The 27312-nt window shown below is 40.1% G+C and overlaps 2 long non-coding RNA genes across 3 annotated transcripts in view; one reads left to right on the top strand and one right to left on the bottom strand.

Annotated features, from left to right (window-relative positions):
* LOC108449606 overlaps positions 1-27312 on the bottom strand; it is a 140053-nt gene that overhangs the window by 97931 nt on the left and 14810 nt on the right. The gene's annotated exons all lie outside the window — the stretch shown is intronic.
* LOC108449607 overlaps positions 25785-27312 on the top strand; it is a 19040-nt gene continuing 17512 nt past the window's right edge. Inside the window, exon 1 of the long non-coding RNA XR_001865837.1 lies at positions 25785-25796. This is a non-coding gene — a long non-coding RNA (uncharacterized LOC108449607). The remainder of the gene's footprint in view (positions 25797-27312) is intronic.

Here is a 27312-nt window from a genome sequence, read left to right on the forward strand (position 1 = left end):
AATAAATCACCTAACTCTAAGGAGCGATATATTGTCAGTATTAGCAATACCTTAATGATATTTCTCCTATGGGAATAAATACATGGATTTGAATAATACACAGAGCTATCAACAAAGCAGAAGCAAATACAGCACCTACCATTTCCCCTGACTCTCATATTTCTAGGAGGTAAATGAAAGCAAACCAAAGCAAATCACTGTGATCATGAAAACATATGGCATCAAAAGCAAGGGACTGTTCCACATGGCTTACATGGGAAACAGAATCTGACTTCCATCAGCATAATGAGAATTTGTTTCCGTGCTGTTCAGATAAAGCAGGCCTCAGCTAGAAGGATAAATATGTTGGTGTCTAGGGATAAATTTAATTATTTTACATTTTTCATTGGTTCTGTATGACCAAGGAATGCAACTTCTTGCCTGCCATTAGCAGGACTTGGATGGCTCATTGCTGCCTGTAGTAAATGACTCCAGATAAGCAAAATCCCACAGGAATGAGCTGAAAGAAGCAACCTATGAGAATCAGCATGCAGTGTGTTGGCAGTAACAGCCTGCAATAGTACCCTTGGTACTGACAAGTCCCCAGATCCAAGGAAGGATGAACTGAGAAAAAGAGATGAATTTCTCTGGTGTAGTGGCCGGAAGGACTTCTCCCAGGATGCATTGTTCTGTTACGTTAATCGGTCCCAGTTTGGATTCCCTGGTTGGCTGTCAGCCTCTACCCCTCCTCACTCCCCCAGAACTTCCCCATTGGTCTCCATTCCCTACTCCCACCTTTCCCCCCCCCGATAAAACTGTGAGCTTTGGGATCATGTTCATATTTGCCTCTTCACCCTTTGACAGTGTAGCAGCAATAAATGCTCCTGGTGGAGCGCACACAAATGCCCTTCTCAACTCTTTGCTACCGGCTGCAACACTGAACCCACCCATGCATCTGTGGGGGCACGCAGGACCCCATGGAGCCGGGCAGGGACAGTATTAGGTTGGGTAGGAAATGGTAACTAATACCTTGACTCAGAGTTTAAGCTTCACCACTGATGTCTCATTTCTAAGACATTTAGAAAGAAAGAGGTGTCTCATGAACTTGTGAGGTGTCCTCTTACAATGCTGGTGTTGTGTCACATGCAGTGCATGGACCTTAAGTCTTGGTGCAAAGTCCAGCCAGGCAGATCAGCTGGGAACCTTAGAGAGGTAATTTTACTCACCACAGGGATGGCCTGAGAGTCCAGTAAAGATAAGTCTATTTCCCTGTCTCCAAAGGAAAAATAAAAAAAGATGTAATTCTGTAGTAGGACTTGGAGAGCTGTTGGCTCTAGCCCAGGAGTTACCTCTGTGAGGAACAAACCAGTCCACTTCTCAGAGCTGCCCACCCAGCCCTTTGCCTGCCTTGATCTTTTAGATCTTTTGCATGGCCCAAATTCTCAAAGTTATCAGTACACATCGCACCTACAGAAGTGATTTTTGAAAATTGATTTTGGTGGGAAATGGCATCCAAATTCTGATGATGATGGAAGCTAAGCTCTTTTTGAGACAAAATATGGTAGTGTAGAACATCTGCCACAATGAGGCTTTGCTGAGGGTTAATGCAATACTGAAGGATAATCCTTTCACTATGATTTTAATTGTCTTTCACTCAGGAATTCCTATAGCATTTCCTATGTCCACATCCTTTTTTTTCTCACCTGTTATGTCAGATGAAAGATGACCATCAATCAATATGAATCATGTGCCAGAGCTTGTTTTTGCCAGCTCTGAAAAGCCTGTGCATTAAAATGGGCAGGAAGAAAATTAATGACCTACCAGGCACAAATCACAATTGCAGCATTTCAGAAGTTGTACAGAGAAAAACTAATTAAACTGACTGCCACGAACCCAGGACAAGAAACTGGGAAATGTGCCAAAACAGCTCCCAAAATAGCTCCTTTCAAAAATGCAAACTTTTTTTTTCTCTTCTTTCCTCAGTTCCCTCCCCTTTATGGCCACCCTGACATTTATTTCTACATAGAACATCCAGACCACACCTTTCTTCCATCTAGTCTCAAAAAATTCCACAAATTAGGGTTAGTGTTCTATGCACTATGCACAGCTATTCCTTATTAAATCCATCATTTCATAAAAGACCATAGTACATCTGATCCTATTAAAGAGCCTCTCCTCTACCAGCATTCCCAGTGGATGGACCTCAGCCTTGTCCCAGTATGGCCATCCTTATGCTCTTGTTAAAGAAATAGGCAGAAAGATGGAGTGTTCCAGAAACAGATAATGAAAAAGGAGATGAGAGAGTCAAAATACATCTACTGAAAATTGGTTGGAGAGAAATGACGCACAAAAGAAATTCCCAAGGAGAAGGACTCTCCCTGAGATTGGGTGCCAGTGTTAGACAGAAGACCTGCATGCGGTGCGTGTCTCTCTCCCAGATTTTTTGTTGGTGACACTGGAAGACTCACATTTTCTGTATGTCACTTCACCATTAAGAAAATTATGTTTTCCTTTCCAGTTAGGCCCTATAGCTCTTCAGGATAAGAAAATATCTCTTATTACCCATATGCCAAACACCATAGACTCTTTAGGAAAATAAATGGTACATTGTCCTTTTCTGGCTCCACTTTTTCTTTATTTGCATTTAAAACCAAAGTATCATGGAAAGAACCATCTTTGGTGCACATTAGAGAAATAGACGCATAAAGCCTTCTAAACATGACATAAGTGCTTTTGGTTAATTACAACCCAGAACTAGAGCACAGACAAGCAATGAATGGGAAATTCAGAAGTTACTCTTACATCCCAGCTGTCAGAATGTACCTCATTTCCAAGCTCATGTAGATAGGAATTCCATCTCTAAAAACAATGTAGTATGCCAGTGTGTTAATTTGTTATTTTATGAGATTAATATGGAATAGTAGGAGGCTGCATCCCTTTATCTTCAGCAGTCTTAGCTGATTTATGCTAAAGAAGTTCTACAGAGAGGGAGAGAGATAAAATGCATGTTACACTGTAATCAAGATTTAAAGGAATAAAGTACGTTTGTTTCTGCTATCTAGTTTGGCCAGTGATAAAATATTTTTCAGGAGAGCTTACACTCCCATACTGCTTTTTCCCAGAGACTGATGATTCTGACATTGGGGAGAAACTTCATTCACCCGAGTGCTGCATCATTCTCATAAAGGCACAATACAGAATTCCCCCATGCACAACCAGAAGTTCCTTGAGTATCATCAAGTTAAGCTGAAAGTGCCAGGTTGGAAGTGAGCAGCAAAGAGATATTGATCACAGAGACAAATTTTCCAATAGCAGTTTTAAACCAATCTTGCCAGAGGGCAGCTGGATTCCAGAGATTTTGACACCAGCTACTCCATGCTTCTGTTTCTTCAGTCAGTTTCAGGCAAAGCTGTACCTGGGTTCCCTAAACCCTCCCCTTGTGTAGCTGCTGTGTAACTCATGCTAGCAGATTTGGGGGTCCTTGGTGCAAGTTTTCTATTCACCAGCCAGAAGAGGTGCAGCTGTTTTTTTTCCCTTGTTGAATCAATCTGTCAGTTCTTTTGGTTTTTATGGAAAAAAATATAGTTTAAGTCTGAAACTCTGCCCACTTAAGGATATATGTGCAGACTGACAATTTAGATTAAACTCTGATGTTGTTCATCAGTTCTCAGATAAAATCTTCAGAAGCGACTAAGTGACTTAGGATCCTGCTTCTCAGTTGTAATTAAAATATTTAAGAATTTATATCACAGTGGAAGTGTGAGCCAAACATGAACCTAGACGGCCATTGGGAGGTAATTTGATTCAGGTCTCAGGGTCACCTAGGCTTTTTGTTTTATTTATTTATTTGAAAATAACTCTAGTTATTTTTTAATTGGATGAGATCCTGAGAATAGGCTAAGGGAGGACTGAGTAGTACTCCATGCATCTATAGTCTGTGCTAAATATTGTACAGTTTGGTCATTTCTCCAGAAAGTAATAAATTTGTTAGACCAAGATAAACTCACCAGTGTTAAAAAAGTTTGCTTATGGGTGAAGAGCAGTAGCAGTTGGGTGGATAAAATCCCTAATCCTTTATGTAATAGATCCAGGGCACACTGAACTAAATGCCATTTCTCCAGGCTTTAAGCATATATGCACTTAAACCATCCTTCTGGGATATAGGAGTGTCTGTGCTGGAAGTTCGGCTGAAGTTTAAAGCACTAAAATAGCATTTCAGCCATAGCAGAAGTCAACTGATTTTAGAGAAATTGTGACCATAGGATTAACTGTTGCCCTCCCAAATTTGCAGCAGCACAGTATTCTCTTCTCTTTGTCAGAGACGGGAGTGCTGTTAGGGTTGAGGTGTGGTCAAAACAGCATGGTCAAGATAGCAGTGAATTTGAGCTCTGTCCTTTTGCATCCTAGTTTTCAGCATTAAGGAACAACTGCATCAGCAGCTGGGATCAGTAGGAGGCAGGGATGAAAATATACACCTAATACACATCATGGCCTGCATCTTTAGAGATCTGGCATACACTTGCACAGACTCTTGCATCCCTATTTCCTTCTATCCTCCTTGTATGTGCTGGTTGGGATGGCAGTGGGGGAAACCTCCATTAAGTACAGACCTGCAGGGAGACACTGGGCTGTTGCTGACTGTGATCTGCTAATAGCACATGCCTAGAAACTGGAATTACTATGGCATGCTTGTCTGCCTACATTTTTGTTCTATTCCTGGACCAGCCCAAAATCCAGAGGGTTGTAAAGTGACTTATAGCTCAGGTCCATTGCTCTCTTGGCTGTATGTTGCTCGGTGCATGTAGTTACGTTCTAACTGATCAATCTTGTCAACAAGAAATTAGCAAGTATTTAGCTTCTCATTTCTCTGGATGTAATGATAGATTCATAGACATTAAGTGGCTGGAACTTACAGCACCTCATATTAGTCTTAGGCTGTGGCTAAACCACCAAATTCTAGTTGTGGGGCATAGGATTCAACCTCATAGCTCTAACTGTCATGCCCAACTCAGGTACCTATCTCAAGGGATAAAGACAAAATTAAAACAAATTCTCTTCCTAATATTGTGAAATCTGATTAGTGCAGAAAGGGCAACTCTGAGCTGGTATTTGATATGTTGATGATCACATTTAACCCCATTAGTCATTCCTGATTTGCTTAGCATGTGCATCATGCTGGACAAAAAAATATTCAGAGACCAAATCAATATGTTTCTTTTAACACTGGGTGTGCCCTTGGTTCTTTCAGTACACAATGACCCCAAATGCTGACACCCAGATTTGATCCAAGCTTTTATTCTACTTTACAAAGATAAGCAGAATGGAGAACTCCTGATTCCAGCACTAAGGGAAGCAGGAGTTACAACCACTCTGGCAATATAATAAAAGTTATTTTGTGCATCACAGTGTATCCAGCGGCACCATTAATTGTTCACTGATCCCCTGTACCTAAAAGGTTGCAGCAGGGTTGTTTGCCAGCATCAGTTAAGCAGAACAATGGTTGTGATTGGGAAAATATTGAACACTTCCTATGCTGATGTTATGCCTTGTCACAGTTCTTTTTCTGCTGGGTTACTCTGTTCTGACCTGTCGTGAAACACCTGTTCTTCAAGCAGTGTCTTTGCATGTTTTCTCTGTTAGTCTCTTTTTCTCTCTCTTTCCTCTTTGTGAAAACATAGTTCTGACAGTGACTTTGGAAAACCTCACAGCTGTTTTTCTTATTCTGAAGTCACTCCACCACCCACAAAGAAACCCACTTGGCTTTTCTTTATGACACTGCCATTGTGTGGGTCCGTAAAACACTCTGCTTCTTCAAAACTCTGCAGCCAGACACTGTTGTGTTATTTTGTCTCTTCGTAGCTTTGGTTTTGGGTAAAACTGGATTTCTTCTCTAGGACAATGATGCAGGGGGAGGAAGGGAGCAAAATTTAAGAAAGAGAAAAGCCTGATGGTCAGTAAATAATGAAAAACACTGATGTAGCTGAAAAGACTTCATGAATCAATGAGTCATCTGGACAAAGGCATGTTGTAGAGCTCGGAGTCAGGGAAACATCTAGACATTTGGCAAATCTAATGAGCTCAAATAACAGATATATTTAGCAATGCTGTGTGACATGAAGGATGAATCTCATAGTCAGGTTAACCCTTCAACAATGGCAGGCGTAGTGCCAGTCATCTGAGCACTGACTGAGATACTGGGCAGGAAAAGTCCTGTCTTCCCACGGGGAGAGACTGATGTAGATAGGTGCATAAATAGTCATTTTTCTATTCCACCCTTGTTTTTGTGAGAGTGACATCCACATGAAAAGCTGTGGTAAACTACTCAGTACAAGGTTATCCAACTAGGCTCAGGAAAAAAAAAGTATTTGTTCTAAGAATGATGATGAGGTTTTTACACCTCTCTGCAGAGCAGATGCAAGGAGCTCCTTTTCTAATGTCATACAGAAAGCCCAATCCCAGACCCGACAGTATGTGTCATGGAAGCAGGCCAGGATCAGTAACTATCTGTGCCACTCAAAGGTGTAGAAGGGCAGACCAGAATTGTCAAAATCAGGCTTCATCATCTCCACAAATGGTGGGGACAGTACAGTTCCAGGGCAAGTCTATCAGGGAGAGTCACTGCAGACAGAAAAGTGAACTGTACTGATGCAGGAGTCAGGAGATTGAGATTAAACCTACCAGTAGCACACCAGAGAGATGGGAGATCATATTCAAATATTTTATCTACTTTAAGAGACTTATCTGTGCCTCTTCCACAGTGAAAAAACCTGCTCTCTGAGGTTAGCTGTTAGTAGGGCAGGTACTACTCATTGATGGTATTTCTCAGGTTGGTACCTGGTAACTAGCAGCGTCTGGGTTAGAACAAGGGATTTTTTCAGAATTTAATTTCAGGGAATAGCTTTGGTTTCCACTCAGTTTCAGAAAGAATTAAGAAAATGAGTAAGAAAAATTCCCTTTTTTTTTTCTATCTGAAAACATTTCTCTGTTTCATCTCTAATTGATATGGTCAGTGTGCCTCAAAGGTCCTCAGAGGGTCACTGAGAATATATCTAACTATACAGCAGCCCCAGACAGTCTGGGGGAGGTGACTCTCTTTTAGGGAGATTAACACAATGCCATTTTACCACAGAAAAGAGGTTAACTCTGATATTGATACTTGTGCTAACTGCTCAATTATTTTCACCCCAGGATAGGAAAAGTCTATGACACACTACAGAAAGGAGAAAATAGAAAGATTAGGGAACATAAAACTGAATGGCAGCAAAAGCTGGCTCAGTCTCACCAGTATTAATTGAAAGGATATTTCCAATAACCTTTGTTTAAGTTAAAGGAGAGCACAGTTTTCTGATACTGGATTAGAATTCAAGGTTAAGTCCAGCCCTTATCATGACTTTGTTGTAGTCTTGACCACTCGGTTATTGTGCAGTTTGGGTCTTTTTCAGAAAAATGGGGCTCACATTGCTTTCTCAGTGATTATATAGTTTCCCACAAGGCAGAACCCATTGTGGTTCCCTCTCTCCCCAGAGTGTGTAGATGAGCTCCAAGCTGAAATCACCAAGTGTTGTCACCGTGTTGTCTCTACTTGTGAGTGGTCTGTTAGCACAGGATAACCAGGATCCATGGGCTGGTCCAAAAACTCTGACAGTAACATTAATATTGCATTTCAAATAGAGACTTGCTTTTGACTGCTGCAGCTGGCCATCCTATAGCTGTCAGAAAAAACACCTCACGGGTAAGTTGGTAACCAGTCTGTCTAAAATTTCAAGTGTTTGCAGGGCATTATTTGTGAACACTCTTCAGAGTGAGAATGATGCAATTCATTAGAAAATGTGTTTTCAGACAAATCTAAAGAGGAGAAAGAACTGACATCTCTTGAAGAAATCCCTGCAAATGATTTATGCGGTTTAAGTCAAAATTGACTATGAAAGGTGTTCATCCCACGGCTTGTGGAGCAATTTATGGCTGATAAAAATGGTAGCATTCAGGCAGCCAATCTCTATCAAAACCAAACAAATTTATTACAGTGTCTCAAAGCTTAATACTTCCTTCACAGAGCAAAACCACAAAATATGTGTAAGTTATGTTAGTGGCATGTGTCAATGGCCAAAAGAGAGAGGTTTTGAGATGGAAGAAATTCCATACAACATACCTTCTGTGCATTTAGTGAACATCAAAAATCAGCATATTTTAACTGCAGTGTTTCTTGTTGCAGTTTTATGGAACGACAGTTTATCCTGAAATGTCAGCACACAGAAAGTTGGAGGTAGGAGTACAGGACTATCCCACCAGTCTCTTTTCATCCCAGTTTTATAATCCAAACAGCTAAGTAAAGCAGATTCGTGAAGGAAAACAGAAACCTTACTGTTAGTATTTGGAAGTGCCAGGCTTTGAAAAGAAATCAAAATACAAGTCACAGCTGAGTTATCAAGTCCCTAACCTTGGCCTGATGATCTATGTATTTTATTAAAAATCTATGAACCCAAAAGTGCAAGTCTTAAAGGCTTGCAAAGTCTCCAGCAGATGGGGTTTTGTTTGTGCATCACTACTGGGCCACATTTGCTCAGCCTGGCATCAATTTACTCCTCTACCCCAAAATATTATTATTATAATTTGTATATCTAAGTGCCAGATTTTCTGGTTTGTCTGAGCTGGTCTCATCACTAGAACAGGCAAAACTGGCTTTAAGCCACTTATATCTTCCCCTGGAGTCTGGAGACAGCCAGATGTCAGTCCAGTACCTTGCATAAATTAGAGCAGCCTCAGGAATGCTCTGCCTGGTTATCCACATACACAAAGGGCTACTCTGGTGCCCAAGAACAATGAAGAAAGCAGAGTGATCCAATTAAGTTTCTTTTTCCCCTTATATCTCCTTTCCATTAGGGGAACACAAAGCACAGTGTGGTCCTTGGAAGTTCCTGCTTTATGTCATGAAGACATTTAATTTTTAGTTGGGATCATAAGAGGCAAGAGGTACCAATTTCATGACTTTGTAGGGCTGGGACACAGAGAATGTAGCATGGCTGAAGTTTTATTACCAAGAATGGTATTTTTCTTTGTCCTTGGTATCAAACGATACAGGAGAGTAAGTTCTGCTTTCTATAATATATAAAATACACTCTATGACATCAATGAGGTATTTTTTCACCTAACGTATCTTGTATCTCAGTAATTTAAGATGAAGTCTTGCTACCTGTTCCAGGGTCCTAAATTACACCAGCTAAGTGCAGGTGCAAAATTATATCCATCATTTTAAAGGTTTAAAAATTATATTTTGTGTTAAAGACAGCCAGTTGAATATAAAATGTGTATATGCATGCAGATAGAGGATGTAAATTCTGACTGGTTTTCAAGGGAGCATCAGTAAAACATTGCCAAAGGGAGAGAACTGTGTGATACAGTCCATCTCAGACATTATTTCATGATCAAGGTAATTTTTCTCCCCCTGTAGAAATATTTTACACAAATAATGCTGAAGAAAACTGTCCCTATTTGTTTCATCGTGCTTCTGAATGTAAATCTTCATTTGAAATCTTCTGAAACAGAATGCTGAATTGAAGGGCTTGTGTCTGCAAACGTGGTGCGGGAGAGACAGTGCGTGAGTCACTAGGAAACAGCAATTATATCTGCTGTATAACCACCTCCCATGTAGAGAGAATCAAGAAGAGGAGCCAAAGAGATTTTCTGTGCACAGTGGTTTGTGTCTTTAGCACAGAATCCCTGCTTTCCCTCTATTTTTATATCTTTCTATTTCTTGAAACATCTACCCCTATCAAGTGGCTAATATTTTGTATATCTCCTCTTTATTCCATGTCCCAATCCTTTGGCCTGTACCTGTTCTAGGGATTCTTCTTTTGCTATATAGTCCTGAGAGTACACATTTTTTATATAACGAATATGACACAATCTTTGGCATGGAAAAAAATGGGGTGTAAAGACTTCTTTAATTATTGTATCAATATGCATAATAGGGTTGAATTAAGATCACTAAGACAGCCTTAAAACTGAATTTTTATTACGTGCCTTGAAATTGTGTCTATGTTCCCTTTGTGTATTTCCTAGGAATGTAATTTTCCAAGTTTGTAAATCATCAAATCGGGAAAAAGGGTAGACTTTGTAGACTTTCTGTTGCACCAAGAAATGCTGACACCCACAAAAATCATTGGAGGGTTGGAAACTTGAGATCTGCCTCTGCCACTAGACTTAAAGCAGAAACTGATAGTGGTAGCTGATTGTCATCTTCTCGTGAAGAGCTCTGAAGGAGTACCAGAAGCTTTTTCACAGGGTTTTGAAGAGATTTGCTTTATAGCAGACTGACACATAAACAATTGTATTGAAAGAAAATGTAGACTGCTGTTGTGAGCACTGCCAAAGACTGGCCACAAAACAAGTGTTAAGTGTTTCTAAAATTCAAGATCCTACTCTGAACTATGAAGCATTAGAAATTTCAAGAAACAACTTCTCTACCTATTTTCTTTCTTTTTTTTCTTTAACTTCAGCAAAAACAAACCAAATCACCTCTGGTTTGTTTCTTTTTTTTTTTCCTGACTTCATTCACAAAAATAGTTTCTCTTTAGGAAAAAGCATATAAACATTTGAAACAGGTACACAATGTGGAGTATTAAACACCAGATCATTAAAGATCAGAAAAATTATTGGCAGCTGGAAAACAGGCCTCGCTAATGGGATGTGTCAGACTGATGTTTTCAGCTGGCTTACAGCCTCTGTCTATAGTAGTTGAGGAAGTTAGAGAAATGTTTGGGACTTCAGTAAGACTTCAAAACAGAACTGGAAGCATAGTAACCTATCGCTTTTCTTGAAAATCATACACATGCCCTGCAATATAAAAAAAAATCCCCCACAAATATTAATAAATTAAATGAGGTAAATGTTTATCAGATGTTACTCTTGTTTGAGATACTTTCATCAGAAACTTGAGATAAATTTGTAACAGAGTATAATAAGGATCCTTCACCCTCAACAGGTGTAGTTTTTCAATTAATGGCGTTCTTGATTATTTTGTTTCTTGGGTTTTTCTGGAAGAAGACTCATCTGAATTTATTTTTTGCAAGTTAGGGTTTATTAGAGCTGTTCTTCTTGGCATTGTGATTAAGTCTTGTGAAATTTTAAGCTTTACATATTTTTTCAAAGGAGACATTTTGTATTTGCAACAGTGTATTTAGAGCTCCTCTCTGCAATCAGCTTCAAGACTTTTTTTACTCTTTTTGTGGATATCTGAGACGAGAAAATAAAGAGATTTTAATTAGACATGTTTGTTTTCTAACTGGGGAACAGATGGCAAGATGCTCTAGTATTTTAATGGCTGCTGAGGCAGGGTTTAGGGTAATACTTTTGTTTAAGTGCCTGGAAATTGTATAAGCACAGCTCAGTTGCTCCTGTTACGTAGCTGTCTGGGACTGACTGGCTGTCTCAGGACGTAGTCACACATCCTCTTTCAGCTCCAGCTGTTCCAGCTGAGACATTTACTCCCCACAGCTGTTCACTGTTGCATCCAAACTGGAAATCTTTACCACCCATCTGATTTATTGGTGGAGAAGCTCACATAGACAGTCCCCAGCTTGCTCTAACCAGGTTAACTACCATGGTGCAAGTGCTGGGCCTGTTTGTCTGCAGTGGCAGGGAGCAGCAGAGCCTCTGCATGGGAGGGTAAGGATATTCACTGCTCGGGTTCAGAAGAGGAATGAGGTGGGAGAGATAAAGTCACTTTTTTGGGAAGTGCTGTTGGACAGGATGAAAGGCATGTCCAGCCTCTGGGAATGACAGCCCACTGCCACTGCTGTGTGCATGCAGAATATCCAGATGCTTCTGTTTCATTTTTGCCTTGGAAAACATCCAAAATCTACCAGCTAGTCTCAAGGTCCTTGCACTGAATGAGTCTGGAGCTGTCTATACCGCTGGCAAGTTAATCACATCTCCAGAGCACTGCAGGGCAAGATCTTGAGAATATTTTTCTTTCTGAAGCAGTCTTTTATTGCCACCGCAGTAAGTGGAGAAATAATCAAAAGGTGACATTGGCAAAGAGACTCATTGTCCCTAAACGATTTGACCAGCTCCACCAAGGAAAGAGAAGGAGAGAGAGATTTCAAGAAAAAATATATCTCACATTAGAGTATGAGCCTGCTGTATTCCTCTCCTCACTTTTTCCCCACCAAATTTCCCCACAGATATCAAGCTCCACTCCTGTTAATTTTAGAAATATTGAAAAGTCTCCAACACAGAGGCCTGTCATTATTTCTTGGACATGGAAGGGTCCACATATTGTAAGTGGCAACTGAGCCCAGAAACCATAGCTGTGCCCTTGGTGACCCATGTCGGAGTCAAAGGTTGTACACTGGAGGCAAATATTTAAAAAACATCATAGAAAAAATCCAATAGCAGATTTTAATTTTGCAGAGTGAATTGTCAGAAAAAAAACCAAAGCCAACAAAAAAACCAAACAAAATATATATACAGGTGCAGTTACTTGGCTGGTAAACATGTATAGCATAGTATTGCTATCTTCTGGTCTCCTGTTATCTCATTGCTTTCTCCTCCCCTAATGTGCAGGGATGGATTTGATGACTCCTAATTTCTGTGATTCTATCATAGCATCTCACAGATTTCTAAATAAAGTGCTTGTCCATGTGAAATCAAAGATTTAGAAGAACTATACTGCACAGAAGTGAAAGTACCAGGGTGAGATCTAACCTAAGCTGAAAGTATATTTCACAGAAATGTTTTCATCAGCTATCAAAGTACAAAATAAAGGATAAAAAATGTGAAAAACTGAAGGTACTGAGCACCAGGAGGACTATCCATGGTTCTGTGCACAGAATTATATTTGCCATTATTAGATTTGGAAAGCTCATGCAAAAGTCTGTCATTCCTGTGGTTCTCGGACCACATTATTTGACTTTCCATATCTCCTTGGATCTGTTGGGGTGATCTGAGGCATGTGTGTGTGGGGAAATGAGAATTTTTCTTGTTTTTGCAAACAAAAAACTGGATACTGCTCGAGTGGGCAGGAAAAGGTCTTGTCCTCAAACATGTTCATAACCTCTTTAGTAGTAGGAGTTTTTTAGTAGTAGGAGAATCAAAAGCAAATTTGTTCATACCAACTATTGCACTATATTTTCCTACTCTTCTACAATGCTTTGAAAACAATGTCAGTAGAAGGTATGCAAGTTAATACAAATCATATGTCCTTCAAGCTTATCAATATGTACTTGGATCTGTATCATTAAGGCTTCACAGTCTTTATAGTTTTCCTGATAGTGAGTAATGTGTATTTCAGTTAGGGACTGATATAGGTGTTGTTCACATAACTTTTGACACAGCTGGATCAGTGTAACATTATACCTGCTGCAGTGATAAAAGTGTTAATAGATGAATGTGCTCTTCTGAAACTGCCCAAACAACAGAAAATTGTTGATGGCCTTTGATATATTTTTGACTGTGTTCTATTCATGTATCACTCCTCTTTTCAAAAATTCTCATCCACATTTTTTCAGATTAGTTTCCCAAGGGAATTTACTGAGTTTCTGTGGAGCAAACTGGCTGTTAAGGCTAAATCTGGTCACAGCCCAGAGGACCATTTTCCAGCCCAAGCCTATTTAAGAAGGGAATGGCAATTTGTTTTCAATGACTTCACTCACTCTTTCTGCAATGTTTCCAGTAAATGCAGGCGTTGCTCTTCTGGTGTGAGTTCAGCACATCATTCCTAATGTGGTCCTAACTGAAATTTTATATTACTTACTGAAATATGTACTTTTCTTTATATGTTCTTCATCTCTCATGTGATTATGCTGAATCATTGTAAAATGAAAAAAAATCTGATGAGCTATCCACAAAAAACCTAAGCGACATTAGATCATCACAACTGGTGCTGTTAAATTAAATGTAAATACACAATTATTAGCCAGCAGATCCAAAACACTGCCAAATAGTTTTTGGTCACTGTGTTTACACAGTGACAGATTCTCATGTTAGTCATATCCTTCTGAACAAATGTTTTGGATGGACTCTTAAATCAGTGTCCACAAGGAAATAGAGGGAGCCAGCCAAACTCTGTTGAATGTCTGCCATTGACAAAGGTTAAGCATTTACAGTCACTCTCTGCCTAAGTATTCTAAGGAAATAGTAAGGAGTGAAAAACAGAAGGCAAGGATGTTCTGTACTCTCGGCAACAATGCAGTCAGGGCGACAGAAGCAATTCCAAAATAGCCAGTTACTGGGCCAGATCCTGTTCCCATTAACGTCACTGGTAAAACTCCCTTTAGCTCTAAAGGGACTAGGATGTGGCAACTGGTCCTTCAAGTGACTAAGGAAAAAATAGTGAGGTCTTGACTCTTCTCTTTTTGCTCCTTCTTGTTCATGAAGAATCCCTGTGGGACTGAATAAAACTAAGTCAGGATGTAAAGTATGTGTCTCACTTGGACTGTCAGGAAGGCTAATACATATTGCATCCTCTTAATTTCCCTGAAAACTATACCCATTTTCCCCATTTCTTTTCTAGCCATTCATAATGTTTAAGTCTATTCTGTCCCAATTAGTTTCACTCACAAAATATCAACTGGATTACAGCAATGGAAGAATTTGTTTGGGTGAAAATAAAATTTAAACCCAGGTGAACTTTTCTATTTCAGTCCTCATATCACACAACTATAAGGCCATATATTTGGGATGACTTTGTGGTCACTGCCCTGACATTTAAATCTTAACCCTCACATAGACCTTATGCAGGGCAGATGGATGTACATAATTCACTGACACAATTCTGCTCTGACATCTCTATAGCACTTTGAATATACCTGCAGGTATCCCAAGGAATAGAAACTCATGGACAACTGCTGCAGGCATACAAGACACAGGGGATATGTCCTTCCTCACCAAAGACAATACAATTTGAGGTTTTTTTTGTTTTTCAGGTTCAAATTAAATCTGAGAGGCAGCACTCCTTCTGTAGATATTAAAAAAAATAAACGCAAAGTAGGGGAGATATATTTACTTAAAATTTAGACCCCTACCTGCTTTTAGCGTATAGTGTTCCACTTTTGTTATCCCTTAATAAGCAAAGGATGATGATTTGTGCATAAGCTGAAAATACAAATCTTAGTTCTAAGGTCAGACAGTAGCTGAAGAATGAAAAAATTGTTTTCTGGAACCTCTGATTTGTTGTTCTTAAAGAAAGTATCACTGAGAATATAAAGCCATTGAGCAGGTCCAAAGATGATTTTACGTTACTTTAGCCTTTTTAGGTTTGTAAAGATCATTTGGTTTCTATAAATTAGGATATGCTCCAGTGCACACTGTAGTCAATGGCAAGACCTGTGAACATCAGTGGAAAACAGCTTGGGCTTTTACTCTCTGTGCAGCAAAGCACAGAGGCAGTGGACCCGTGAGGTACCTGCTGCATTGTGGAAGAGGTGAGGGCAGGAACCACCCAGGGAGCTACAGTGAGACAAGGATCAACTGGCATCATGGAATCAGACTTCTCCCGCTCCTTCTGGTCTGTCAGAGGTGGCACCTTCTTTAAGAAAGAGGTGATGGGATGGAGTGAGTTAAACATTTCATGTCCAGGCCCAATATTGACCCAGACATCATTTAATTCTCATCACATGTTCATACAAAAACCAGCTGATGGGAAACTACATGGGACCCTCTGAGAAAGAAGCCTCTTGCAGTCAGCCAGACCTCCCAAAATCCACCTCTTGCACCATGAGCTTGGAGTCCACTTTTCCCCATTTTTGCCATGATTCTGTTCCAGCAAGAAACAGCTACAAGTGATTCCTCAGAGCATAAAAACCTATTCAAAAGGGAGCGGAAATATTTGCCTGTCCCCCTTTAGCCTTTATAGAGAACTTCAGATGTTTTTAGTGAAGCTCTGAGAAACCTGGTCTAGTGGAAGGTGTCCCAGCCAGCCCATGCCAGGGTTTTGGAACTAAATGTTCTTTAAGGTCCCTTCCAACCTGAGCTGTTCCATGGTTCTATGAATCTGGGCCACAATTTCATCTCTTACATATAAAACCTTCCCTCACCAAGACTGACATGTGGCACTCAAGACTTTTTCTCATATCTTTGTATAACTGGCCAGTTTTTTACCACATTTATAAGTTCTCTTGAATCAGTAGCAACATTCATGAACAGTAGGTTGCACTGATGGGAGGCAAACTTGTCATATTTTGTTCAAAGCATAATCCAGTAAAGGATATGCCTGTTAAGACATGCTGAAGTAACCACTAAAGCTTTCCTTAGTTAAGGACCACCAACTAAATCCACAGCTAGCCCAGATGGGGCTACTTTTCATGGTAAACAGTTGAGTTGCTGAAATTTGTATCTCAGCCATACAAACTATCCTGAAAACTAAATTCAGGATAATCTTCTCTTGGCACTAAATCTGAAGTGGATTAAATATATATCTTTAACAACAATGCTTTTGTCAGGTTATTGGTTTAAAAATTTTAGAACAAAGGAACAAAGAACTGGAAATCTTCCAGAGGAAGAGATAGTTTGATGATTCCCTATATAAATCTAACATTTCGTCATCTTTTATAAATGGAATTTTGCAGGTCATTAGTCCCTTAATGTAGTATAGCTATCGGTTGTAGGGGGTTTATGTGTGTGTGTGTGTGTGTGTGTGTGTGTGTGCAAACAAAAATGCATTAAAATGGTTGAGATACAGAGAAAATTGACTGCTGCATAGTCACCACTTTTCCTAAAGATTTTTACTACACCCTTGGTATTATGGATCTATAATATGCAAATGTGTAGCATCATTAATATGCATTTGCTGCATACACCCTCCTTAACAGAGTATGTTATGGGAATACAAATTAAAAACAATATACTCGACTCAGCTAAATTTTAATGGCCCATTGTATGAGTGATCCCCAATTGGGAGGTACCTAAGCCCTTTGTCTTCAATACTTCCCTTCCTTCCCCACATCCATTTTCTTTATTTGCTCTTGTTTTCACTGACTGAATAATGAATTCCACAGCTGAATGCATTAGATCTCAGCATAAAAAGTAAAGTAATATGAAGGTTCTGTGTTACTTCAATGGTGGTAGCTGGTACGAGAACCGAAAGCTGAGTCCTAGAAATGAATTCAGCCAAGAGTGCCCATGGTGAAATAAGCTGTGCAGCCCAATCTTCTGGGTAAACGTATCCTGAGGTTACTTTGGCTTGTATTTGCTGCAGAAGGGAGCTAAGGCATTACCTAACAGAGGTGAGTCATTTGAGCATATCCCCTGGCACACTTCTCTCCTCATCTTCCCTTCCTGGCTGCCTGTCCAGAGAAAAGAAGTTTCTGATACCCTCCCTTCATCCAACAAAACCTCTCTGGAGGGACCAGATCACTTCATCTGGCAAACCAGACCAAGAGCTGTCTCACTGACTCACATATACCAGTGGCTTAAGTTTTGACAGTGGATATAATTACTGTCCCCAAGTTTTCCTTTCTGATTCTCTACCAGAGTCAGCACTTGTGCAGCAAGGACAGACATAACCATGAAGCATCTTTAAAGCACAGCAAATTATAGCCCAGCATTTTAAAGTCAGCCGGTGTTGATTGAGGCTTGACCTAAGATGAGCCTCAAAGTGAAGCCTTTCAGGAGACAGTTCACAGGGACACTGCTGGCATTAGGGAAAGCAGATGCCACCTGAAATGAAGTTACCCATCCTCATTAGCCAGTGCATGCAGTCAAACCTAATAATGACCTTGCTGTTCTCATCAGTGCTCTTTGCCTGCAGGCTCTAAACTTTGTAGATCAGATGCACCTCCAGCCACACTGTAGGGACAGGGTCATCTGACAGTGGTTGTGAAAAGGATTGGTAGGGAAGGTATTTTTTTCCACTGCCCCTGTTAAATCTACCAAAGAATTGGGTAAAAGTCCTTAGTGGACACTAAGTGTTTAACATACTGCCAGTTTGTCCTCAAGTATTAAGGCAAACCCTATATACACTTATATAAACTGAAAAACTTAAAAAACCCACACTTTTACAGTTTCCTTAGTATTATTTATTCAGTAATGGATGCCAATGTTATTTTCTTTTACTTAACAATGACTGTGCCAGAGCTTAATCCTTCCAAAATGCAATAGGGAGAAAAATAACACTGCACTCTGTTAATTGGGCTTCCCAATACGGTGTGAGGACATTTGTCACTCAGCCTGCTTATTCAGTGCTGCATATTCAAGCTGTTTCAGCAGGTTTAGCTACTCTTGTGGTAAACTAAGCTGCAATCAGATTCTGCAGTCATCCAGGTCTAGACTGTGATATTGATCACAGAGCAGACAAACTGAAGGAACAAGGTTGAAATGGCCACAATGTCTCCTTTGTATAGGAGCACAGTTACTTGATAGAAAGTGATCTTTTGCGGATGCAAATCTGCTATGCAAGGTGTAATGTGGTTGGTTCCAAAAGCTATGGAACAGCTAGGAAAGATTCTTTTTATTTTAATTACATCTTTCTCATGTCACCTTGTCCATGAATCTGAGTTACACCAAACCTTGGAGTTTGGTGTAACTCAGGATCTCTTTCAGATTTGCAGTCATTAATCACAATGTCTTTCATGGAAATTTCATTACAGATGTGAAAGAAAAAGCATGCTGCCCTGATGCAAGGATTGCAGAATTTTTGATGCAGTTGCTTCATCCACAAATTCTTTGGTAAGTCCCAGCTCCTGCCTACAACAGGAATCTCAAAGCTGAAAACCCCAGGAGACTTATACAGGTTCCCATCATGTGGCAGACTTTCAGCTGAAAGTTCTGTCCATTTTGATTTCTTTATCAATACTTGATAACCACTGAACATGGGTTGTTGAAGTTCTTCATGCTTTGAACTAATTTTACCACAACTATAAATGACATGTTGACCAGTGAAGCAAGAATGGGATGACATAATGGAAAGAAACATTTTCATCTGCCAGTTTCAACTAGCTGATGATTAGATGTGAAATGTAATATTGATAATGTTCAAAGTGTTCCTGCCTAAAGATGAGTGGAAGTGGGTATGTAATGCGAAGCAGTCTCTACTGGTGTACAAACAATCCTGGCAAGGATGGGCAAAAGGCTATATAAAAATAAAGATCCTGAACACTGACTTATAAAACATAGATATAAATTCCAGAGGGCAAGTGATGACAGAGATAGAAATGACAGTTGTGAACTAGGATATTATTAGCTCAGAACCATAAGTTCCTAACAAAAACTATAAAATCATTAAAGAAGTTTTTTATTCTTAACTAATATTTAGTTTGCATTATACAGGAAACTCAAAGAAAACTGCCAGTGAATTGGCACAGTCAGTAAACCTAGGCTGTAAAAAGACTATAGTAAGCACTATTACAAATGGAAAGGACTCGTACTGAGGATAATCATAGTTGTGGATTTTAAGAAACCTCAGAAAATGTAACTGTCCAAATAACTTCTAATGCTATCTTACAAACTCTTCTGAGATCACAACATCCTTCACATAATGTTTTCATGAAAAGGATAGCCAGACTTTACATACATGCTTAAATAAAACAAACACATACAAAATAAGCTTCTTTTGAAACTATGATTTCCTTTCCTATGTTATTTTTTATAAACTCCAGAGAATTAACCAAATTATTGATTAATTTGAAAAAGATTCAAAAGGATTTTAAGTGCACTTGCATCCTACTCTTAGAAATATTTTATCCATTACTTCCGTCTCTGTGAAGTAACGTCTCTGAAGAAAACCCTTGGTTAACTCTTGAAACAAAGACTGGAAATTGCTCAGAAGATATTCCCTTTTCCACATCCCCACAGTGCCTGGCAGCAATGAGCACCCTGTTGTCTTCATAGCTGGAACTGCTAAAGGAGAGTCCAAGGATGACAGAGACCTTCTTCACGAAAACCTCACTTCGATGGGCTACAGGAAGTGTTGCTGACAACAGCTTCTAGTGTTTGAATTACTTTCTAGCTTACAACAAAATGACTTTGTGCAAAAATTCTTTCCTAGGACCTAACTGGTGCCAAAGATCTTTCCCTCAAAACCAGTAGTTAGTGAGTGTTCTACCAGAGTCCATAAGAGAGGAGAAATGGCTTGCACATGTGAGAGCCATGAGTTTCCACATTGTGCCTGAGCAGAAGTTTAAAAGTTCACATGAGCATCACATTCTTCTCAGAATAAAAGAAGCAAAATGAGAAGCATTGAACAGCAAGCCTAAGAGATCAAGCAATTCACTGCAACATCCACCAGAATGTCAGTTCAAGCCCTGCAACTTACAGCAAAATAGACTTTTAGCAGAGAGATATTTCCTTTAAGAGAGTTAAAAAACACAAGCCCAAGCTGAAGGAGACTGGCTTAGAGCAAATAATTAAAAATCCCCCATGCTCTGGTCTAGAGTTAATTCACCTTATTCCTATAAAATAAAATAAACCATCAGTTTATAGGCTAACCCTGGTTCATCATTCAGTCTTCCACTCATAAGAGGAAGATGGCAGGTCACAGTGCTTCTGGCTAATGGCAAAAATAACTTCTTCAGTGAAAATTCAGTGTCTCTATATAGAATTTTTGTTCAAAAGATGATAAAAGATCATGTGAAAAACAGTGCACAGGGAGGCTCAGTGTGGTCTGACTGAATTGGCTTTGAAGCACTGGTCTCTGAACCACTTGCTACAATTAACACGTCCCTTTCCTCATTGATATTGGACACAGCTGGTTCAGATCCTGTAAGGATGGCTCATCTGGCACCCTGATGAGATCAGTGGAGGAGCATAAATACAACAGAAGCCACTGCTACCAAAATAAGCTGCTCCTTCAGCATAAGAATATAACTAATTTACATCAAAAAAGTGATATTTTCTTTTTCTCATTCTATGACCATTAAAATAAGCTGAGCATTTTCTTAATATTCAGGAAAAAAAAAAAAAAGAAAGCCAGAAGGTATGGCACAGCACTACTGAGGATCAAAACAGGACAGAAGAAAAGCTAGTTCAAGCTCAAATTCAATTTCTTTTCTTTTTCTTTTTTTTTCAGGTAGGATATTCAAGATGCAAATATGTTGAATCAGAAATCTGTACAGACACAAAATTTCAGAAATTATAGATTCAGTATCTGAATCAGATACTGTTTCCCATCCAAGGATCTCTAGATGTTTTAGAAAAATTGATGAGATTACAGTGCATATGAGAGTGTTATCCTACTTATCTGACAGAGAAAAGAGAATGATATCAATTGCTACTGGCAGAAAACAGGTCTGTACCTCAGAAATCTTGGCCTCTACTTGTAAGAGAATGTTACAGTCCACTCCAATGACTCGAGGTTGTAAATACTTTCTTTTCATATTCCTAGCACATACACATATCTGTTTAAAAAAAAAGCAAAAAACTTTTTTAATCAGCTATTGGCTTCTTCAGGAAGCTGATGTTTTGACTGCTTAAAAAAAATTGTCATTAAAACACTTACAATAGGTTTCTTTTATCAACTTACTTATTTTTGAAACAGAAACAGAGATGAGAACAACTCTTTCTCATTAAATTGACAGCCACTGCAACCTCCATGCCTTCAAAACAGCCAAGTTTTCCGTTGCTATAAATTAGTGAAGTGGCACCTGAGTGTGCTCACTCACATTTCACACAGACCTGTTAAAGAGTGATTGTACTTGTGAGTTTATAATACTTGTACTTCCTGTGGATGGTGGTGCCTCTCCTGCCAGAGCTGTGAGAAGTCAAGGATTTCCAAAGCTGTTCAAAACATTTATTATGGGAAGAAAAATTGTTATGCTGAGTGAAATCTTACATGTTGAAAAAGTCCAGTTCTTCACAAGCCTGTGTTCAGCCAACTTGACAGGCTGTGAGGGCATTTGTCCTGAGGCAAATGATACACTGCCAGCCCAAGGGAGCCCTGCTCTCCTGAAATTTATCTGGAATACCACAGCAGATGAATCACTCTTCTGGTAAAAGCGTCCTTGTGTGTACTATTAAGAAAGAAAACGGGACTCTGAACACATTTAGCAGATCTGTAACTGGAGTTGAGTAATGCAGCCAAGCCCCAGATTTCAGCAACACTGCTACTCTGCCCTCACACTACTCGTAAACAACTTCTTTCCTTGCTGCTTTCCAGCCAGTTCACTTCCCTTTCTAATCCCAGGAAGTCACTGCCCACCTTTAAATGCTGAAAGATACATTTTAATCAAGTGGAGAGCTGAACAGTAGCATAATTTTACTTAAAGCACACACCAAGCCACACTTTAGAGGTATTTGGGGAAGAAACCAACCGCAGCCAGGCAGCCCCCCCTTGCAGAGTTCAGGCTGGGTGGTCACTCGAGCCAGAGACAACACAGTCAATTCAGACAGATGGCCACTAAGTCAGCCCAGTGCATTTGGGGAATATCCAAGATGTTAAAAAGGAGATGCACACCTTCAACTCCCTGCAGCTCGAGTAGCCTAGGAAGAAATTTATCTGTTTTCCTCTCCTGTAGCTCATCTGGGGAAAAAGTGCAGTTCAGGCTGAACAGACTTTTTCCTGCCAAAATGTTTGTGCATGTGTATTGAGAGTGTCAACATTTTAAACATTTTCTCCCGTTATTTTGACCCAATATCATTTGGTGAGTTCAGTTTATATTCACAAGAAGATTAATAACTCCATTCCATTGCAAATTTATCATCCTTCATTATTCCCTCTACTTGCTCCAGCCCTTGGTCCGTATTTTTTTCAGATTTCACACCTATTCTCTAGGGCTGGTGTGCCAGGTTTCTTGGTATGTTAATTGCTGTCTGATCAGAAGGAGCTGGGACACACTGCTTCTACAGTACTCAACAGCCATTTCAGAAGACGGAGCATAGGGAAAATTGGCTTTGATCTGTTTAAGACATACTGAGACACCCACGATATTTGGTGAAGAGGGCAACAATCACCACATGTTGATGAAGACCCATAAGTCAAAGAAAGATGAGTTCCCATGCTCACAGAAAGCAAGGAGTAGATATGGGACAGGAAGAAACAACACTGCATTAAAGGCGGAACATCAAAAGCTGGAAAATGCTTTAGCAATTTTTCAGGGCCAATGTTTATCATTAATATTATATCTGGCTTTAGTTCTGTGCTCCCAACAAATTAAGAATTGCAAGAAAACCTTTTACCCTAGTCAGGAGAACATGAAGACATCAGAAGACATGCTGCTTCCTACTTTTCATTTCATCTTATTTCCTTCATCTTCCTCGTTTTCTTCCTCTTGTGTAAGTGACTGAGTATGTTATCCTCTACTGCATCATCTGTGTCCTCCAGATGGCGGTCCACAAGCCAGGGGAGGGAAATGACACAACTGAAAGACTTAAATGTACATTACAGCTACTGTCCAACAAAGACACAGAGAGATGTGACAAAGTCTCCATCACACTTTGTCCCTCCATGCATGTCATCTCAAGGTCAATAACTCCCACTACTTGCTAGCTGCAGCCACTGAAACTAAAATGAGTAGGTTTTGGGTCCCTTTAAATATCACAGAGGGAGGCCCAAACCTCTTTAACCATAAAGATAACATCTGCCTCAAAAATGGAAAGCCAGAAAAAAAAGTCCAGACAAAACCCATTGCATAAAACACGTAAACATTGGGCTAGTCATTAAATACAAAACACGTTCATGTAAGAGAAAAGCCTGTAACAGAAATTTTAAAAGCCCTGAAAATACAGTATTTTTTGTATCTACGTTCTCTATCTTATATTTTTACAGGTCTGTAAAAAATAGTTATTTCTAACACATGTAGAAATGCCACAGATTTACTGGGGTCACTTGGAAAGTTAGCAAAAAGAGGTCACACTTCCAATCACATTAATATAATAACGTGCCCAGCAGTAGATTATGTTAATTTTTAGAGTAATTTTTAAGATTTGTAATGCAACACGTTACTCGATAGGATTTCTAAGCCTTCTTGGAGCTTATTAGTCTGCCTTTATAAACCAAATGTCAGCTTTATCAAAGTGAAACATTAATTATTAGCAATGGGCGAGCCTCAAAAGGTTCAGAGGTTTGGTCTAGTTTGACTAGACAGGCATGAGACCAGCTGCTTGTGCAGATCATTTTGATGGCAGATTGGAGTCCTGATTCTGCAAGTATTACACAATTATTGAAATGTAAGCACCCAGACAGAGCCTGCTGCCTTCAAGAAGGATTCTGAAATGTCTTGAGCTCGGTAAGCATGGGGCTGCCTGACTCATCAGCGTCAGACTGCACCATCCCAAACTTCCCACAGCATCCACTGCAATGGGTGTGACGGAGTAGTGTACCATAATAGAACATCTACAGGGAGCTGGGACTAGAACTGTAATGAGGAGGGGAGAGAGAGAGGGAGAAGGAGAGGGAAGGAGACATGCTATGATATGCTGAGGTATTCTACTAATGAGTCAGCAAAGTCTTACAAATATTCCAGGACAGACCTGTATAGATTTGTATGAGCTGAATGACACATTAGGGGCCATAAACCCAAGAGTCTGAACATAAATCAATATATTTGTAAGGGCTGTGCTTGAGCTGAGGAGCCCAGCCTCTTCTCAGGACTTATTGGCTCAACCAGAGTGACTTATTTCTCTAGCAGAGCATGCCAACATGGCTGTATGACTTTTGGATTGAAGCTTGCAATAAAGAATACTGGGTGTGACAGCATATGTCAGTGAAGAGAGGCCTGAGGGGGACATGTGTGAGGAGCTGAGCTTTTGGCCTGGAAGTATGATTACTTACAAGAAAGTTCAATTTGTTTCTGTAATTCTGTGAGTAAACAGGGGAGTTTTAGTACATGGCAGAGATTTACTGGGAAAACCTGTGAACACATTGAATAACCAGCAATAGGATTTCACCAGCTAATGCTCTTCCTTGTCCTGTAACAGTAGTCCTTCAGAGCAGAGTTACAGCACTAGTTCTTTTCCTCTCTCTCTTTTTTTTTTTTTTTTTAATCTGAAGCTGTTGTTCTATATAAATATCACCATTACTACTTGTGGGAGCCATAGCAGATGATAAACATCCCAACTCAGATTTCTTCTTCACTGACTAAGAGTGATCCAGCCCTTTCCCCTCTCACCTGTTGAATTTTTAAGCACTGTATGCAGAGCTTGTAGACGAGAAAATTCCCCACACAGACCCACCTCTTTATTGATTTTGAGGCAATCTTCTGGTGGAGGGGGGATGGGAAGACATTATTTCAAACTGACAGCCAAAACCCACTGAATTCTCTTCCTTCTGTTACTTTTTTTCAGTGCTGCCATTGCAACCAGAGGGGAATGTGAGCACTTGCATGTCAGCTGTTTTTTGGGAAAGGACTGAATCCTCTTTAATTTTGGAAAGAAACAGGCACATCCCTCCAGGGGATGGTTTCACCTTCATGAAAGAAGGTGCCCATGTCATTTCCATTTCCTATGGGGAAGTATTTTCTCTGTGCTGCAACTCTCTAGAAAATTACAAATTCTTGTAACTTTCCTCATTTGTTGCATGGGGAACTTTAGGACAAAGATGCTTAGGTTTCTTTTCATAGTGAAAACCAACCACCAGAAAACAGGCATTGGTGACATGAAATGTAAAACTCCACAACAGAGCTATGCCTAAGTAATAGAATAAATTGGTTGTGAGGCAGAATCTGAACCTAGTTGTCCCAAATCCCAGCTAACACTATAGTTGCTGCACCAACTGCAGAAGCAAGGAAAGATCAGCATCAATCTTCCCACATCTGCTTATTGAAGAGTGCCTACATCTTCCCTCTTAGTGTGTGGAGATGGCCGCTGGTAGAGAAACATGGGTATAGATCAATCTTTGGTTCATATCAGCCCAGCTACCCTTGTGTCCCCAGGTAAGCACAGAAGCAGAGGTTTTAAGCAACTGTGTCAAAACCCGAGTCAGATGCCTGTGACATTATGGCAGTAACAGCAGAAAGCACAAGAGTGTATGACATTGCAGTCACAATGAGAGCACCAGTCAGTGGAGGAGCAGATGTGATTTCAATCATATCAGTAACAGAGACAGGCAGTGTGGAGGCAGATGGGCCTCTGACTGAGTGAAGGCAGCCAGCTGCAAGATGGAAGATGCTGCTGCAAAGCTGGTGATGCAGATGCTACTGTGATGGGAGTAGTGGGAGGGGGGGCGCCGGTGTCCTCAGAGCGGTGGGCAGCCAGCGTTTAAGATGCAGCTGCAGGTGCTCTTTGCTCCTGAATTCCTAGTGGTCACCACTTGCTGAATGGGGACACGTGCTTTTACACAATAATTTCTGCAAATTATTGGGGTGTGGCAATGCATGCACTAAGATGAGACCAGGATTACATTTCTCAGTGATGATCAGCCTCCACCCCATTTCACAACAGCCTTTACAGACCGTAGGGGGTGGAAAAAGACAATAAAGAATTACTCTGAAAAATCCTACCTGTACCCCTTATGCTATTCTGTAACTGAGAGTATTTTATACCCCAGCCATCTCTGTAAAAGTGAACTCTTCTCAGCTGGAGGAGGCAGTGACTGTGGCACTTGCTGAAACCTTCTCCGTAGATTGGATTGCTCCCAGGTTTTCACCAGCTGAACATCTCCGTGCCCAGCCTAGGTCCTCTCTCAGTCTTGTGATAGTCCTCTGCTGAGACCAGGGATAGACTATTTCATCAGATAAGTAGTAGAAATTATGCAAGCCTTTCCCAAAGATGACAAAACATTCTGATAATTTGGGACATATCAAGCAAAAAAAGACAATATTCAAAGCATGAAATCTTGTCATGAAGTAGTTTTTGTTCAGTGTCCTTTCTCAGAAACTATGCATTCAATAAGAGCATCTGGACTTGCACAATGAACACATATTATTCTGGTAGAAGACCAGCCTGAACACTGAAATACAAAGATTTGTGAAGCTGGAGGTAAACATGCTCTCCATGGGTCTTGAGATCTTGGTGAAGGAAGAGTGGATACTAGTCATGGTCCCTTACAAAGATATGCTTTGTTCATTTAAGATGAAGAATCTCAGTTCTCTTTGAAAAAAAGGTGATGTTTTCATTAGAACATCATCCATTAGAACTATTTGAACATTTCTTAAAGTTATTTATAAGTCATTCTAGGCAAACATTCTGTTACAGTGCAGATACTGCAACACGATGTATCAGACAACGAGGCCAGTGGAAAGAAATATATATGGACCAATTCTTGATAGATGTTTCAGAGATGTTTATTTCTCCAGCCGCATGGCCGGGGCTCTGCTGAGGAACTGTCGCAATCACGGGACCCGAGGGTCCTTGCCCACACAGGGGAACACAAAACAACCAATGGGAACGAGGCTGACCAGGAGCAGGGAAACCCCGTGTCTCCCCCCCAGGGCCCCTCTCCCAGGACCACATGGCAGGGGGGAAGGG

Source organism: Corvus brachyrhynchos, unplaced genomic scaffold, assembly GCF_000691975.1.
Source record: "Corvus brachyrhynchos isolate BGI_N302 unplaced genomic scaffold, ASM69197v1 scaffold28, whole genome shotgun sequence".
NCBI lineage: Eukaryota > Metazoa > Chordata > Aves > Passeriformes > Corvidae > Corvus > Corvus brachyrhynchos.